The sequence below is a fragment of the Narcine bancroftii genome, chromosome 1 (assembly GCF_036971445.1).
Source record: "Narcine bancroftii isolate sNarBan1 chromosome 1, sNarBan1.hap1, whole genome shotgun sequence".
NCBI lineage: Eukaryota > Metazoa > Chordata > Chondrichthyes > Torpediniformes > Narcinidae > Narcine > Narcine bancroftii.
The window spans coordinates 199,994,912-200,010,646 of NC_091469.1; the positions used below are offsets into that span (position 1 = coordinate 199,994,912).

The 15,735-nt window shown below is 42.0% G+C and overlaps 1 protein-coding gene and 2 long non-coding RNA genes across 5 annotated transcripts in view; 1 reads left to right on the forward strand and 2 right to left on the reverse strand.

The window, feature by feature from the left end:
- Positions 1-9,088, forward strand: LOC138737460 (uncharacterized). The gene is made up of 3 exons (XR_011340943.1): positions 1-175; positions 5,430-5,502; positions 8,938-9,088. It is a non-coding gene; the product is annotated as an uncharacterized lncRNA (long non-coding RNA).
- LOC138737369 (LIM/homeobox protein LMX-1.2) overlaps positions 1-15,735 on the reverse strand; it is a 207,771-nt gene that overhangs the window by 152,302 nt on the left and 39,734 nt on the right. The gene's annotated exons all lie outside the window — the stretch shown is intronic.
- Positions 8,826-15,735, reverse strand: part of LOC138737452 (uncharacterized) — a 25,857-nt gene continuing 18,947 nt past the window's right edge. Inside the window, exon 3 of the long non-coding RNA XR_011340935.1 lies at positions 8,826-8,958. This is a non-coding gene — a long non-coding RNA (uncharacterized lncRNA). The remainder of the gene's footprint in view (positions 8,959-15,735) is intronic.

Genomic DNA, 15,735 nt, shown 5'->3' on the forward strand with positions numbered 1-15,735 from the left:
ATCCCACCAGATACAAGCAATTGCACACAAAATAAATGACAATGTTCATTAGAAAGAAACAACTGTACAGAAAGGCAAAACAACTCCACTTTAAACCAGTTTTGCAAGTTTGTGGATTCATTACACACTTGGGAATAAATTGAAAGCAACAACCTAATCGAGTGCCAGTAGCAGGGTAAGTTGTTAGTAAGAACTCACTGGGGTCGACGAACTTTATAGACCAAGGTATTTATAAATAAGGATGTATCATAATTCACCAAAATACACAGAGATTCTGTTGGGACCTGATAAACTGAATTTTCTTAACAAGGCCTGTTGTAATATCAAAATTCTCATTAATAAGCTTGAACTTTATAATCATTAATTCCTAAGTGACTTGTTTTAATATTAAAATTGATGAGCACAGTTATTTGTTGAACAATAGGCCTGTCCATTGGGGTATTTCCCAAATCATGGAACTCTTCAACATTTCCTCATGATATAGAAGGAAACCATTCAGCCCATCAAAGTCTGTGCTGGCTCATGGATAAATCCCACACTCCCACTAATTTCTTGCAACATTCTCGTCAACTGCCTCCCTCAGATGCTGCCACCCTACACCTTGCAGGCAATCAACCTACCAACCTGCATTTCTTTGGGATGTGGGAGGAACCTGCAGAACCCTGGGGGAAAAACAAATGCAATGAAAATTTGTAAGGTCCAATGCAGACCACATCAGATGTCAGGATCCAACCTGAGTCGCTGGATCAATGAGGCTCCACTGCTCCTTCTAGCAGCTCATTCCAACCCAAATAAACAAACCATAGAAAACAAATTAGGATTCAATTTCTGAGCAAAATTTTAGCAGAAGATATAACATCATGAGATTCCATATGTTTATCAAATTCAAAATTACATACTTGTAGGTAAATACATATTCCGTTATAATATCAGAGGAAAACAAGCTGAACTTTATCGCTGGCGCCTGCACTACTTTACAGCAAGGAGACATAGGACAGCTCATCATGTCTGTTCTGCCATTCAATCATGAGCTAATCCATTTTCCCCACTCAGCTCCACTGGCTGGCCTTCTCCCCATAACCTTTGATGCTCTGGCTAATCAAGAATCTATCAATCTCTGCCTTAAATGCACCCAATGACATGGCCTCCACAATTGCCTGTGGCAAAAAATTCCACAGATTCACCACTCTCATCCTTGACCATTGACTCCAACAGAAGAACAGGGTGCTTCTGCTGGAGTTAAACAAGAAAGTCTGTAGATGTTGTGGTCAAAGGCAATACACAAACGTGCAGGAACTGTATGCAACTTGAATTAGGCCATTACCTCCAGTGGCATGACAGGAAATATGTAACAGAAGAACAGAATGAGATTTCTGAGGTTCATTTTCCTTCCCTCTGAGGAGATTGAAGGGAGACACAGATGAAGATAAAATTATGAGGTGCCCACATCAAGTGAGTAATGAAGATTTATTTCCCTTAAATGATGGATCCACAAGAAGAGTGTAGATTCAGGGATTAGAGGAAGTTGAGGATAGGCTTCTTTTATTAGCTGAGTGGTTGACTTCACTCGAGTGAAGTCTCAATAAAGGCTCCCAATCCAAAATGTTGACTGACCATTTCTACCCAAGGATGCAGAGTCCTTCCAGCAGCTCATTGTTTGAGCAAGGCCCCAGTCTCAGATGCTTTGTGTCTCCTCTTTTCTCATCTGAGAAATAATTGGATGTTTCCAAGAGAGCTATAACTTGTAGAGTCAAGATCCTGGTGCAGGAAGGTGAGATTGATCTGGGAGGTCCTTCTTTGCCTCGAATGACCTGATGGGCTAAATGGTCTCCCATTTGGTAAACCTTCCATGATTCCACCAGACTGATCCTCTGCCTCCACAGAATTCCTCAATCCCCCTAGTGTCCAAACACCTAGCAATCTCAGCTTTGAAAGAAGCCATTTGCACTCCTCTGAGGTAGAACATTCCGTACACTTTAGTCCTTCAAGTAAATAAATTCTTCCTGGTAGCCTGATTCTATGCCTTCAAGCTCTCCAGCCAAAGGAAATGGTCTCTCAGGATACACCTTGACAATTAACTTCAGGATCCTCGTTCTTTCAAGAAGTTAACCTCTTGTTCCTTTAAACTGTAGTGGGTGCAACCCAAATAAAGTTAATCTCTCCTTATGTGAAACTCCACACCCCGGGAGTCAATCCACATATATTTGGGATAAGGATTTGTACAAAGCAAAACTTAGAGAACTGCCATTAAAGATGGTGATAAATAGAAAGGATTTAGCTTGTTTTAATATTATCGTTTGCTAGTGATGTGTAGAGAACCAAACTTAAGGTTTCATTGCAAGAGTAAACACATTGAGTTGTGATTCCCCACCTACTCTCCTGGAGATTAATAACATGCTAATAAAAGATCTAAACCCTGTTTTCCTCGCCTTGATAGGAAATGTCATGAGACGGAAGATTGATTTATTAAGCTTTGCATGATCATTTTTAAGCAGAGAGTATTGCCTTTAATAATGGCTTATAACAACTCCCAATAACGAGAGTTGAAGTAGAAGCACTTACTGCATCTAAAAGGGGAATCAAAGTTGTCTGTCTTTTGCAGTGGCTTTTCCTGTCATCGGTGGGGTGTTCTGATCAGAAACATCTGCATTGTCTTACACTGGTCAGTTACATCCACCGTTCTTCTGAACCTTCAAATGTTTCCCTGCTTCACTGTTTGATGCCTCTCTGGGTCACGGACCCCTGAGCACAAATCATCTTGGCTAATAGTGGGGGGTTGGGGGACAGAGAGCAGAAGGCTGTGAAATTCAATCCCAAAACATTTGCTAACGTTATTTTCCTTTCCGAGAGAGCATGTTACCGTCAGCTGCGACAGCGCAACAAAATAGATTTGGAATGGGTTCCGCTGTAAATGGAGTGGTTTCGGCAAGCAGAGAAAAAAAAATCTCTCGTTTAGGGAAGCATAGGGTATCCAATGTGCTCCGCATCCTGCTGAGCTAAGGTTCATGACTTACCCTGGATATGTTCACTTTGATAGATGCAGTACATACAACATTGTCTCGTTCTCAATAAAAGAGTGCAGTTAGTTTTTACTGTGTAACACTCAGCTTGCGGCACTTTTTATGAATTACGGCCACTGTGGTAAACAGGTCAAGAAGTTTTCAAGCACAGTCATTTTTATCACTCAAGCAAAAATGCTTTAAAGTTTACCTAATGAAAACCTGATTCTCCCCCCCCCCCCCCCCCCCCCACTTCACCACCCAAGAAAATAGCATTAAAGATTGACACTGAATCCATTTCAGATACACCAATCCAAGTGTGCTTAATTTTGGATGAATGAAAGCACCAATCCTCCACATTGTATGAAGGAGCACTAGTCTTGTCCATAGAAGAACATTTAAATCAATGGATTCTTCTTACTTTTTCCAAGGGACTACAGTAGAAGCAAAATTGGATAGCAAGCTGTAAGTGGATAATAATAGCATAAACATAAGAAATAAACTACAGCTCACCTTTTGCATATATCTGGCTGAATCTTCAGAGAGGAAAAATCCCATTCACCACAACCAATTGCCTGACAGATTGCAAGGATATCCTTAAAATTTCACGGCCTCTCTTTTTCTGTCACTGGCTCTCTTCAAATTCCTCAAACATCTTTCTTCAAGAACAGAGAAAGAAAAACACAAACACAAGTGCCCCAATGTTTCGTGTGCATGCTTAAAAATAAATGCCTTGGTTTTGCCTGTTTTCTGAGGAAAACTGCATGATTTATAGAAGCTCTGTTGAAGTCTGAGGGTGCAAACTGATGTGGTTCATGCCTGCCCACCTGCCGTACATGTATTAGTTCTAGCTGAAGAGAAGTCAATAAAGAAAGGATAGAAAAGAATTTGCTGGGCTGGTTAAAGTAATGAGATTTGTTTCAGTGCATCTGATCTTTACTCTAACAGACTTCCAAACAGTTAAGCAAGTAAATAAGGCTCCCCAGGGAATAACCATTTCAAATGGTTTACCACAGCGATATGAACAATGGAATTTAAGATAGTCAATGCTAAACCATGAGTGTATAATGCTGACCAGAGAGAAGATTCTGTTGTTGTATTAGGCAACAAGAATTGTACCTCCATTATTGTGGTCTATCGCAGAGTAGCTGCTTCCAAATCATGAAGGATTCAGAGTGAAGTATAGTTTTTAGCACTAATGATGATCCCCTCTTTACTAAGAGTTTTATTTAAAAAAAAATAAAGAAAGTCATTTTCCTATCTTTATTACAATGGAATTCATTAATTTATAAATCTGTATCAAAGGCACATAAAATATACATGCGTGAAAATTGACATGTCATAGCTGTCATTTCGTTGTTGGAGAGATAAAATATGTACCACAGCATTGCAAAGTTATATTCAAAATCTATGGATAAAAGAAATGAATAGAATTCTAGGTTCATACTCCTATTTTTATCTTCTTGAAGGAATTGTTCAGAAAGCTCACGAGATTGACTCCAAGTCGGGATGATACACCTCTGGGGAAAGATTAAGCAGATTACCACTATTCTCTCTAGAGTTTAGAAGAATGAGAGGCAATCTTATTGAAACATAGAACATGTTGAGAAAGTTTGACAGGGTTGATGCTGAGAGGATGTTTCTCCTTTTGGAAGAAAAAAAGGAATGAAGCAGAGTGCTGTGAGAGGAGAAATTTCTTCTCTCAAAGGGTTGTGAATCCTTCTAATTCTTGACCTCAGAGAACCTTGGAGGCCAAGTCACTAAGTATATTCAAAGCTTTTGGACAATGGGGGGAATAACAGGTTATGGGACAGAGGCAGGAAAGTGGAGTTAAGCTTCCATACAATTAGCTATGATTTTATTGTGCAGTTTCAAGGGAACCATACAGGTAACTGTTGTAAGTGGTCACTCAATGTCATTTTTTCCCCCACATTGCAATATAAACATTAATTCTTGAAAATTCACAACTTTTCATAGCTGTAATTTAATTAATGGAGAGACAAAATATGCTCAGCCACAGCATTTTAAAGCTAATTCCATCATGTAGGGATCAAACAAATGAATAGAATTCACTTATTTTAGTCTTGCTGTTTTTTCTGTTCCGCTGTAGAACTCTTTCAGACATCCTCAGCAATGCTCCCTCTTAATTTTTAGTAGTCAGTGTGCGCGCCAAAATTTTTATGTTGTGCAATTTTCTTTCCCGTGACAAAAGTCTATATGCATTGAATACTTGTGCAAATGTAAACTTAAAATTGTTTCAAGATCATTTTGGCACAGCCTATCTCTCATGGCTAATAAAACTGTATTGGTATGTTTTAATGTAATACGAGTAGGATTGTTTTCTACAAACTAACAAATTTGGTTAAGATTATATTTTATTTTATGATGTAACTAACCTTTTGTGTGCACATTAATTTCCTTTGTGCACAGGTTACAAACTGTGTGTGCGTGTGCACACGTTAGAGGGAACAGTGATCCTCAGGTTGAAAATGACACCAGTGAGGTGAGGCTCCCTTTTTCTCAAGTGCTTCATGAATGGATTTGGCTGGTGAAGGTGGCCGATCTCCTTCTCATTCATTCACATGCTATGGGCTTCACAGGAAAGGTTATCCTCTATTCCCATCCCAATTGCCCTTTCTGCAGGTGGGATGAACTGTTTTCTTGAAAAGTGAATGGTTTACTCGTCACTTTCAAGGGCTGTTAAGAAACAACCATATAGATGAGACCAGTTAGGATGGCAGATTTCCTTCATAAGAACATATGAAATGGGAGCAGGAGTCAGCCATCTGGCCTATTGAGCCTGTTGTGTCATTCAATAACATCATGGCTGATCTGGCTGTGAATTCAGCTCCACTTACCCTCTCATTCCCCATACTTCTCCTATTATTGAAAAAAAATCAATCTATTTGTGTCTTCAATAATTTAATGAGGCTACATCTACTGCTTCATTGGGTAGAGAATTCCTCAGATTCACTGTTATCTGGGAGCAATAGATCCTCCTCATCCCCATCTTAAATCTACTCCCCAGAATCTTGAGACCATGTCCCCCTCATTAACTGAATTCAAATTCGCTGGCTGTGATGAGAATTGGAAATAATACCTCTGAGTCCTTAGTCAGGGTGAACCCTTGCAAGGTGCCAGGCCCTGATGATGTACTTGGCAGGGAACTGATAATCTGCACCAACCAACTAGCCAGAGTGTTCACAGACATTTTCAACCTCTCATTGCTGCAATCAAAGGTTCCCACCTGCTTTAAAAGGGCTCCAATCATCCTGGTGCCCAAGAAGAGCAGAGTGAGCTCCTCAACTTCTACTGTGATGAAATGCTTTGAGAGGCTGGTCATGGCCAGAATCAACACTAACCTAGGCAAAAGTCTGGACCCACTGCAAATTGCCTATTGTCACAATCACTCTATAGTCTCTATCCTTAAAGATCCCCACTACTCAGTTCTGGATCACCTTGAAAACAACAACTCGTACATATGGTTGCTGCTCTTCATCAATTGCAGCTCAGTCTTCAACATCATTATTCCTTCAGTGATGGTCAAGAGGCTACAAACTTTGGGACTCTGCACCCACTCTGCAACTGGATCCTTGATTTCCTCATTAGAAGACCAATTTGCAATCAGTTCGAATTGGAAACAACATCTCCTCCTCACTGATTATCAACACAGCCAAGGATGTGTGCTTAGCCCACTGTCTACCCATTATACACCCAAGACTTTGTGGCCAGGCACAATTCCAATGCTATTTACAAATTTGCCGAAGACATCAGAGTTGTCGGCAGAATCACATACAGAAATGAAAAAGCATACAGGAGGGATATAGATCGGCTCGATGAGTGGTGTCACACCAACAACCTTGTGCTCAACATTAGCAAAACCAAGGAGATGATTGTGGACTCCAGGAGGAAGTCAGGGGAACACGACCCAGTCCTCATCGAGGGCTCAGTAGTGGGGAGGGTCAAGAACTTCAAATTCCTGGGTGACAACATCTCCAAGAATCTGTCCTGTAGCCTCCACATTGATGCAATCATCAAGAAGACTCGCCAGCAGCTATACTTTGTGAGGTGCTTGAGGAGATTCAGTATGTCACCGAAAACTCTCGCAAACTTCTGGCTGGTGGCATCACTGTCTGGTATGGAGGCGCCAACTCTCAGGACAAGAAAAAACTCCAGAGTGTTGTTAACTCAGCCTACAACATCACAGGCACCAGACTTCACTCCATCATGGACATCTACATGAGGCGGTGTCTTAAAAAGGCAGTCTCTCTTCTCAAAAGACCCCCCACTACCCAGGTCATGCCCTCTTCACTCCGCTACCATTGGGAAAAAGGTACAGGAGCCTTAAAGATGTCCACTCAACGGCACAAGGACAGCTTCTTCTCTGCTGTATCAGATTCCTGAATAATCAATGAATCAAAGACACAGTCTTACTTTTTGTGCACTATTTAAAAAAAAATTTATTGTTGTAAAAAATGGTCATATAAATGTTTGCACCATTCTTTGGCTTGGCTTCGCGGACGAAGATTTATGGAGGGGGTAAATGTCCACGTCAGCTGCAGGCTCGTTTGTGGCTGCTGCAAAACACCAAATTTCATGACTTGTTCATAACAATAAATTCTGATTACTAGCCCAGTAATGCAACTTTGTTTTTCCCTCTAGAATCACATGAAGGCTCCCTCCAATACACATAAGCATCAGATTTACCTGATCATGATATGCATCAGTAGGAGTTAGAGAAAACAAGAGACAAATTTCAGATTTATTGTCAGAGTACATACATGACATCACAGACACAGACAGAGACAGACAGAGACAGAGAGAGAGAGAGACAGAGAGAGAGAGAGACAGAGACAGACAGAGACAGAGAGAGAGAGAGACAGAGAGAGAGAGAGACAGAGAGAGAGAGACAGAGAGACAGAGACAGAGAGAGAGAGACAGAGAGACAGAGAGACAGAGAGACAGAGAGACAGAGAGACAGAGAGACAGAGAGACAGAGAGACAGAGAGACAGAGAGACAGAGAGACAGAGACAGAGAGACAGAGACAGAGAGACAGAGACAGAGAGACAGAGACAGAGACAGAGACAGACAGAGACAGACAGAGACAGACAGAGACAGACAGAGACAGAGACAAAACCAAATCTGAGGCATTCATTCTGAAGATATTTTAAATTCTATGATATATTCATTATCCTCAGGAACCCATATCATTGAACAAATGGATGTCCCTTCCTCATAATAATTTAGTAAGATAAATTCTTAATAAATGAATAAGATCTAGGATAAAAGTGACATTAACAATTCTCAGTTTTCAATATTTGACACAGAAATGAGATGCACCCCGCCCAGAATCATCTCTTCCAATTTCTATTTAAGCAGTCACTTTAGTTCATTTTCTGATGTGATGAAGATTTTGGTAGCATTGGAAGCTTTCTCACCACGAGTGCTACACACAGCTATTATTGTGAACAATAGTGGAAACAGTCATTGCAGTAAAGGAAAGAGCTAAACATGCCCGTCATGATTAGAGAGGCACAAGGATTCATTCTGCAATGTCGGGTGAAATCAGCATACTGTTCATTTGGCCATCGGGTGTAAAGCATTGTCTGGTACCATCCAAATGTGAGTCAGGCTCCTTTTCTTTGCCTGACATGACTAAGGGGGATTAGGGTGGCATGTTTCCGTCAGCCCACCATACTGGACAAAGAGCCTCAGGGTTTAGTGTCACAGTTACTGATAAAAGTACAGGGGCCTGTCAATCAGGTTTCTCTTAGGTACTTGTGTTTGTGACATAATCTTATTAGTGGATAAAAGAGTAAAGTCCCTTTTATATGGAAAAGTTAACTTTAATAGCTCTCATCCTATTATCCCTCTGTTTCATCCATATGCGGTTTTGCTTTCGATGTTAAAGAGACACCTGTTCTGTTTTCTGTACAGATAAGCTTCAGAATGGAGGTTCTGCAATTGTGGCAAAAGTGGAAAAGAACAGATTAGAAAACAAGGAAAAACTTTTGTAGTTTTCAGCTGAAAATTACATTTCAAAACTTCACATACTTGTGATTCCTTGCAAAATTGTTTGTACATACTTTCATAGCTGTCTGTCTCCAAAATAAACATTGAATAATCAATAGTAAATTAAAATAATCGGGCATTTTTTTTGGTACAATCAGAAAACTTCAATCCCACAGCCCTTTCCCATTCTGAAAGAATGGCACGTCTCATTTAATTAAAAGTGAAGTGTTGATTAAGGATCGATACATCTCTCTAAGTTAATATTTGGCTTAAGAATTCATGGAATCATTTGCTTAAATTACCAAATGCATTGTTGCCCAAAAGGCAATCCTTAAACCAGCACCGAAAATTAAATGAAACTCTATTTATTACATATATTCCAAAAAAACGAATGAATCAATTTCAGACAAAGTGGGAACAACTGAAGTGCGAGTTAGTCCCAATTCAAGTTAAACTGCTGCAATAGCTCAAAGACCCAGGAAACCATTAAGAAATTCAATCAATGCCTGATCTGTTCCTTCCAAAGTTCACAAAAGAAGCTACTCATGAGACAATGGAGCCTTATAAAGAGTTAAATAATAACACAGTATAACACTAGTATGGTAGCTCTTGTAAATAGAGGTAGTTTAAGCAAACAGATCTATCAGTTACCTCTCTCCAGCAAAACATACTTGATTTTTTTCAAAAGAAGATGGATTCATTGAGTGACTTGAGGTCAGGATCCAGCTCTTTAATGTACATTATTAATAAATAAACATTCATCACGAAAAAACCCTAAAGGTCTTTGGGAAAGAGGATTCTGTCAGTTTTGGCATCAAGTGACATATGAAACTCATGGTAACTTGATAAAACGACAAATATTTCCTGGTTAACTTCCCTTAGCATTTTGAATAAGCTTTATTTCCACATGCATTCTGCCTTAAAATATTCTTTGTTTTAGTTTTCCACAAGTTTTCAGTCGTCAATAAAAGGAAGATATGGAGAACTCATTCCAATTTTAAATTAACTTTTGTAACTCCCAAAAGACCTCAAGGTGCTGAAAATCAGACAATTCAGGGTTGGTTTCTTTTAAGATGGCATTGTTCATGCGCATTGTTGCTTGACTGACCCGTTAAAATTAGCCTCCAATTTAATCAGGTGGAGTCATTGTGTTCACATGGGATTAAGGCACGATGAAATAGTGGATCTAATCATACTGGACCCACCCCAGGCCACACAATCACAACTGGCTGGCCTTGTCAACCTTGCACCCTCTGTGCAAGAAAGTTACTCCTCAGGTTCCTATCAAATCTCTCCCCCATCACCTTAAACCTATGTCTTCTGGCTACTGATTTCCTTACTCTGGACAACATCTTTCCTACAACACAGTGACCAAAGCTGAACATGTTAGTCCAAATAGGGCCTCACCAATATCTTATACAACAGCAGTGAGATCTCCCAATTTCAATACTCAATACTCTGAGTGATGGCCAATTTGCTGAAAGCCTTTTTGACCACCCTGTCTACCTGTGACTCCACTTACAAAGTACTAATTAACTGTACTCCTAGATCCCTCTGCTCTACAACACTCCCCAGAATCTTACTATTCACTGTGTAGATTTACCCACATTAGATCTCTGAAAATGCAACTCTTCACATTTCTCTGTATTAAATTCCATCAACCATTTCTTTGACCACCTGCCCAATCAATGGAGTTCCTGCTAAAATCTTCAGCATCTGTCTTCACTACATAATATACCAAGACACTTTAGAACAGGGGTGGGCAATCAGTTTTCCCAAGGGGCCACATGAGAAACAGAAAATATTGTGGAGGGCCAGACCAATAGGCTGAACTAAATTATGCTTAATATTAATTCTATCTCTTTATAAAAGCAGTATAAAAGCATTGTTTTGACAAGATGCGACTGGTAAGAGTAAATGTGACGATTAAGCAATGGAAAATAAGCTTAGGAAAATCATTTATTCAGTCAAAATTACACAAAATAATTGTAAACAAAATGTGCATGTTCAGAAATGTACAATTTTTGAAAGACCAGCATTAAATCAGTTTTATATTGTTATGGGGTAAAATGCCACTGCTTGCACACAAGATGCAAGCAGTGCCCATGTCCAATCTCAAGCACATGCCCATGAGATACTTCAGCTGCAGGGTTAGTTTCATATCATTTGCACATGTTAACATTCACTGGACAAAATGGTGAATGGATTTGGGAGGATCTAGCAATTATTTCTTTTGGGTCTTTTTTTTAAAAAATTTTTTGTTGACCAAAAATTACAGCTGTGGCTGCTTTCTGTGTAAATGCATATATTCATTGGGACTGAAGTTCACATATACAATAACTACAGTGATTCTGTAAATAAGTCTCTCTTCCCCCCCCCCCCCCACCCCACTCCCCCCCAAAAATAATTAAACATTGTAAAAGCAGAGGGTCCAGGAGCCCTGGAGTTGACAATCTGGCTGCAGGGTGGAACGATTATTAAAAGGAGGGCGGAATGAATATTGAGAGAGGAGCGGCAGTCGGGAACATTTGGATGCGGCACTCGTGCAGGATGGAGGTGTAAGTTCATGATGCTTTTCTGCTGTCCTGAACCTTTGTGGGAGCGGTGGCTGCCGCCCGATCTCCTGATGTAAAACTGCAGTCCATTGCGGTGCGATGACACATCTCCTATTTACTGCGCTGTGAGCCAAATTAGGGAGAGCCAAAAGGCTTGATGTGGCCCGGGGGCCATACACTGTCCAGGTCTGCTTTAGAGTCATGTCCAAACTTGAAAATCATACCATGTACATATTTATCAAAATCATTGCCAGAGATGACAAACCACAATGGCCCAAACACCATACCTCGTAGCACATCACTTGTCATAGGGCTTCAGTCCAAAAAAGACCTTCCCTCTCCTTTCTTCCTCAAAGCCAATTTTCTATCCAATCTGCTATCTCACCTTCGATCCTATGCTATCTAACCTTCCAGAGTAGCCTACATGCGGAATCAGTGAATGCTTTGCCAAAATCCATATATACAACATCTACTGCTCCGTGATCATCAACATTCTTGGTCACAGCTTTAAAAAAACTCAATCAGATTTGTAAAACAAGACCTCCCACTCACAAAACTGTGCTGACTTTCCCTCATCAGCTCTTGTCCATCCAAGTGCATGTAGATCTTCTCTCTCAGAATACTCTCTAGTAATTTACCAACCACAGATGTTAGATTTGCTGGCCTGTAGTTCCCAATCTTTTCCCCCCTCGGCCGTTCTTGAATAGAGGCTCATTTTCCAACTTCTAGTCTTCTGGCACCTCACCCCTAGTTAATGACGACTCAAAAAACCTTCAGCCAGGGCACCTCCAATTCCTTCTCTAGCTTCACACAGCGTGGATATATATGATCAGGTCCAGGAGATTTGTCTTCCTTCATACACATTAGCACCTTCAGCACCTCCTCAACTGTAATACCGACTACCCCCAAGTTCTGCAGTACTCATAGTACTGCTGGTAGGGTAGGAGTTAAAACAGAATTATAATGAACAAAAGTATAGTGTTAAAGAGAAATGTACAGTGCGGGTATCATGTTTACTAATGGAATTCCCTTTCAAGAGTCTGATAACAGCAGGAAAGAAGCTGTCCTTGAAGCTGGAGGAGCCAGTTTTCAAATTCATACATCTTTTACACAAAGGGGAGAGATGAGAGTAAGGCTGGGGTAGGAATCGAGGTTAGAGTGGAAAAGTGGGACTGAGGAATATTTTCCACCAAGATTTTATTGAGTTGAGGTACAAGGGATAGGCTGGCCAACTCTATCTTTAATTTTTTATGAAGAACAAGTTTGAATGGAGGGGCGATATCTAAATGTTCAAGGCATAAAGGTTCGAAGATAAGATTATGCTCTTACGAGGTGCTATTTTATTTTCACAATGCACTTGGAACACTTTAATGAATTGGAAAAAAAATGAGAGGCATGTCCTGGAATCACCAGCAATCTGTGCACCAAAAACTTCAGTGGCTGCTCAGAAATCAATGCCGCAGTGTATTAGACATCATCTTGATTAACTCATTTTGATGTGCATAACCATTAAACGTCATGGCAGGAACCATAGCTTGCATGTATTCAATTGTCTTCTCTTTTACTCAAAGCTTACATTGGAAGGCTGACCCATGGGGGTAGTACCAGGCACAAAGCCAACATTCTATTGATGGAGTACATGGGGAAGCAATTCAAGACTGAAAATGGTTAGCCATTTGCTTCTAAATGTGAATGAATTCAAGATTCTGTGCACAAATAAATGAAACCCTGCAGTTCAAACACAGGACCAAAGGATATTTGTACAAGTTGTATCCACAGCTCACTGTTGTTATGTGGTCCTTTGACAGTTTACCCAGCAACTTGATGAAGAAGCAAAATATGTATAGCAGAATTACAAAAACATTTTGATTTAAATGTTTGACATACTTTCTAAAAATATTTAAGTAAATTTTCAAGCTCACAAAATCCTTAATCATGAAGTGGGCAGATTAAATATGATGGATATATAAAATGCAACACGACTATTGCATGTAGTAAAACCACAACAATAAAGAGATTTTACTGAGGTTTTCTAGCACTGAGGCCTCTCAAAGTTTATGGTCAAGCAAATTTTGGGAATGACCTATTTACAGTGGTACCTGAGCAGTCAACCAAAAGATGGTAAAAGCAGTAGGTGTTAGAGAGCATTGTAGGGTGAGGTAGAAAGTTAAAAAAGATCAGGGAGGGAATCCAGAGCATCTGAAAGCATGGACATCAGTGAAGGGGAGTACTGGACATGGGAATGCAGATGTGGACATAATTGGGAGATCTTGGAGGCTGTTTTGTGAGTATAATATCAGTATAGTAGGTAGAAAGGGTCTTGGAATGTTCCATACACTCACAACCCTCAGTGATAAAGGTTTTGATGGGAAGGATACAGAGACTTCTTCCACTGGTTGCCTGTCAATACAAGGCAGTCACCAATACAGAACTCAGAAGAATCTTATTTTTATCCAAAGAACTGTGAGAATATGTAATTCAGACCGAGAGGAAGTGGGTCAACTAAATAATATTGATGCTGTATGAATACGTGAGCGAGAGGTGTCACCATGATATGTCGAGAAGGAAAGACAGCAGGAGTCTCAAATGAAGCATAATCCCTAGCATGATCTGGATGGGCTGAATAGCCTTTATGTGCCCTACATCCTATTTTCCTGATGATGAGGGTTTGTCCAGGTTGACGTTGGGCAGACCCTATTAGACTGCAGTTTTAAGGGTCTGCATGAGGAAATAGTCCCAGCGTGATATCATCTTCGAGGCGCACCACGACAGCACTTCGAGGCGCACCACGACAGCACTTCGAGGCGCACCACGACAGCACTTCGAGGCGCACCACGACAGCACTTCGAGGCGCACCACGACAGCACTTCGAGGCGCACCACGACAGCACTTCGAGGCGCACCACGACAGCACTTCGAGGCGCACCACGACAGCACTTCGAGGCGCACCACGACAGCACTTCGAGGCGCACCACGACAGCACTTCGAGGCGCACCACGACAGCACTTCGAGGCGCACCACGACAGCACTTCGAGGCGCACCACGACAGCACTTCGAGGCGCACCACGACAGCACTTCGAGGCGCACCACGACAGCACTTCGAGGCGCACCACGACAGCACTTCGAGGCGCACCACGACAGCACTTCGAGGCGCACCACGACAGCACTTCGAGGCGCACCACGACAGCACTTCGAGGCGCACCACGACAGCACTTCGAGGCGCACCACGACAGCACTTCGAGGCGCACCACGACAGCACTTCGAGGCGCACCACGACAGCACTTCGAGGCGCACCACGACAGCACTTCGAGGCGCACCACGACAGCACTTCGAGGCGCACCACGACAGCACTTCGAGGCGCACCACGACAGCACTTCGAGGCGCACCACGACAGCACTTCGAGGCGCACCACGACAGCACTTCGAGGCGCACCACGACAGCACTTCGAGGCGCACCACGACAGCACTTCGAGGCGCACCACGACAGCACTTCGAGGCGCACCACGACAGCACTTCGAGGCGCACCACGACAGCACTTCGAGGCGCACCACGACAGCACTTCGAGGCGCACCACGACAGCACTTCGAGGCGCACCACGACAGCACTTCGAGGCGCACCACGACAGCACTTCGAGGCGCACCACGACAGCACTTCGAGGCGCACCACGACAGCACTTCGAGGCGCACCACGACAGCACTTCGAGGCGCACCACGACAGCACTTCGAGGCGCACCACGACAGCACTTCGAGGCGCACCACGACAGCACTTCGAGGCGCACCACGACAGCACTTCGAGGCGCACCACGACAGCACTTCGAGGCGCACCACGACAGCACTTCGAGGCGCACCACGACAGCACTGTCAGGGAATATCCTGCAAAACAGCAGAGTTGACTTCAGCACTGCAATACGATTACAATGATCAATCACTGCAATGCTTTCTGAAGCAACAGTGTTCCTGTCAGGAAAACCTGCAATCCCAACCAAGCACCGTCACAAGCATCCTCCTTTCTACTTGATTAACCCTTCTATGAAGGAGCAATAGAGAGGATTGTTTAACCTTAAATAGTCTATGTGGCTCCCATTACGTTGAAGGACTTAAAGTACAGGATGCACAGCCCTCAAGCAAACAGATCACTAATACAATACCTGGGATAGAAATTCATTTTTGA